General features: G+C 62.0%; 3 non-coding genes across 3 annotated transcripts in view; all 3 read right to left on the minus strand.

The window, feature by feature from the left end:
* The window catches only part of LOC145915758 (large subunit ribosomal RNA), a 3,683-nt gene extending 2,597 nt beyond the window's left edge, over nt 1-1,086 (minus strand). The window contains exon 1 of the ribosomal RNA XR_014404085.1: nt 1-1,086. This exon is cut by the window's left edge and continues 2,597 nt beyond it. This is a non-coding gene — a ribosomal RNA (large subunit ribosomal RNA).
* Nucleotides 1,087-1,330: 244 nt separating this feature from the next.
* LOC145915744 (5.8S ribosomal RNA) lies at nt 1,331-1,484 on the minus strand. The gene has a single exon (XR_014404072.1). It is a non-coding gene; the product is annotated as a 5.8S ribosomal RNA (ribosomal RNA).
* A 261-nt stretch (nt 1,485-1,745) lies between these two features.
* The window catches only part of LOC145915747 (small subunit ribosomal RNA), a 1,824-nt gene continuing 1,069 nt past the window's right edge, over nt 1,746-2,500 (minus strand). The window contains exon 1 of the ribosomal RNA XR_014404075.1: nt 1,746-2,500. This exon is cut by the window's right edge and continues 1,069 nt beyond it. This is a non-coding gene — a ribosomal RNA (small subunit ribosomal RNA).

The following is a 2,500-nucleotide window of genomic DNA, read 5'->3' on the forward strand; positions in this document are numbered from 1 at the left end:
TCGCTACGGTCCTCCACCAGAGTTTCCTCTGGCTTCAACCTCCTCAGGCATAGTTCACCATCTTTCGGGTCCCAACGCGCACGCTCTCGCTCGACCTCTCCGGCAGAGCGGACGAGATCGGCCGGTGATGCGGCCGTCCAGAGAGACGGCATCTCACCTCCGCCGGACCGCGCCGACATTCACTTTCACTGCGCCCATGGGTTTCGCACTGCCCCGTGGCTCGCGCGCACGTTAGACTCCTTGGTCCGTGTTTCAAGACGGGTCGGGAAGGTGGCTGACGTTAGCCGCGGACCCCGTGCGTCTCGCGCGGCGCTGCCCACCCGCAACCGACACGCCGCAACTGGGCACTGAGCACAGTCCCCAACCGGCGACGCACCGGCTCGGACGGGACGCCCGGCCCACGAAGGGCAGACGCGGCGATCCCTCCTCGCCCGGGCGACGGGCCGACGTGTCCGCGCGCCTATAACACCCACCCGGGGGCGGGCTACCTTGCGCGCGGCCTTCTCGCCGCCTCCCAGACGGTCGCGGCCTTCGCACGGCGCTAGTGCGCTGGAGCTGCTCGGAGGACAGCGCGAACGACGGGCCGCAAGGCTCCGCACGCCCACACGCTCCGCTCGGCTTCAGCTGAAAGCGTCGCGCGACTCGACAGGCCCTCCCGTTTGCCTCTCGACGGTTTCACGTACTCTTTAACTCTCTCTTCAAAGTGCTTTTCAACTTTCCCTCACGGTACTTGTTCGCTATCGGTCTCGCGACAGTATTTAGCCTTAGATGGAGTTTACCACCCGCTTTGGGCTGCATTCCCAAACAACCCGACTCTGGGAAGACGCAGAGCGCGCGCCCTCGCCGCCACCATGGGCCTGACACCCGCACCGGGACGAGGCCTCGATCAGAAGGACGCGGGCGGCGAACGACGTACGCGCAGCGAATTCCTTACGCCACAATTCCACGCGCCGCAGAGGCGCGCGGATTCGGCGATGGGCACTTCCCACTTCACTCGCCGTTACTGGGGGAATCCTCGTTAGTTTCTTTTCCTCCGCTTAGTAATATGCTTAAATTCAGCGGGTAGCCTCGTCCGACCTCAGGCCGATAATCCAGTGCCTCGTTTGCGAGAGACACGCGCGCGCCACCGAAGCTCGTGCGAGCGCCGCGCCCGAACGCGAGCCGTGCTGCTCCGGGCCGGGATCCTCTTCGAGGCCGACTCGTAACGAGACGCACGCCGCGTTCGGTTTCGCGCGCTGACACTGCGTTCGTGCTGTCCTGGGCGGGACGACCGTGGCAACGGCCGACACCGCACCGGCCCGACGCGTCGCCGCGCGGGAACGTTACAACGCGACCCTGAGGCGGGCGTGGCGCCGGGATTGACCCGGTGCCGCAATTTGCGTTCAGAACGTCGATGCTCAATGTGTCCTGCAATTCACATTAATTCACGCAGCTAGCTGCGTCCTTCATCGACTCGCGAGCCGAGTGATCCACCGCCAAGAGCCCTCCGTGACTTCGTCAGTTGGACAAGCGCGACCCAGCCGGATTGCACAGTCGAAAAAGCGGTGGCCGAGCGGTCGCCAGCCGTAGGCGACGCATGAAGCCAGCCTGGCACATGGCCACGGCACTCGGCGCAGAACGAAACAGGGTGACCGAAGTGCAATCGCGTGCGCCTCAACAGCGACGAAGGGCGTGCGCGCGGCCGCCAAGATACGGAGCCTTCTCCACCTGTCGAACGCACGACCACTCGATCGGCGATCGGCCGGTAATGATCCTTCCGCAGGTTCACCTACGGAAACCTTGTTACGACTTTTACTTCCTCTAAATGATCAAGTTAGATCGTCTTCTCGGACGCCGGCGCGGCCGTTGCCGAACGCGCCAGGTCCAATCGGAGGACCTCACTAAACCATTCAATCGGTAGTAGCGACGGGCGGTGTGTACAAAGGGCAGGGACGTAATCAACGCGAGCTGATGACTCGCGCTTACTGGGCATTCCTCGTTCAAGGGAAACAATTGCAATTCCCTATCCCTAGCACGACCGGGGTTCAGCGGGTTACCCGGACCTTCCGGCCTAGGCGGCGACACGCTGATCCGGTCAGTGTAGCGCGCGTGCGGCCCCGAACATCTAAGGGCATCACAGACCTGTTATTGCTCAATCTCGTGTGGCTAAGCGCCACTAGTCCCTCTAAGAAGTTCAACGCCGACCGATAGGGTCGCGTAACTAGTTAGCAAGCCAGAGTCTCGTTCGTTATCGGAATTAACCAGACAAATCGCTCCACCAACTAAGAACGGCCATGCACCACCACCCACAGAATCAAGAAAGAGCTCTCAATCTGTCAATCCTCACTGTGTCCGGGCCGGGTGAGATTCCCCGTGTTGAGTCAAATTAAGCCGCAGGCTCCACGCCTGGTGGTGCCCTTCCGTCAATTCCTTTAAGTTTCAGCTTTGCAACCATACTTCCCCCGGAACCCAAAGACTTTGGTTTCCCGCAAGCTGCCGGAGGGGTCGTCAAAGTAACGCC

The sequence above is a fragment of the Ascidia mentula genome (genome assembly GCF_947561715.1).
Source record: "Ascidia mentula chromosome 2 unlocalized genomic scaffold, kaAscMent1.1 SUPER_2_unloc_21, whole genome shotgun sequence".
In the NCBI taxonomy this organism is placed as follows: domain Eukaryota; kingdom Metazoa; phylum Chordata; class Ascidiacea; order Phlebobranchia; family Ascidiidae; genus Ascidia; species Ascidia mentula.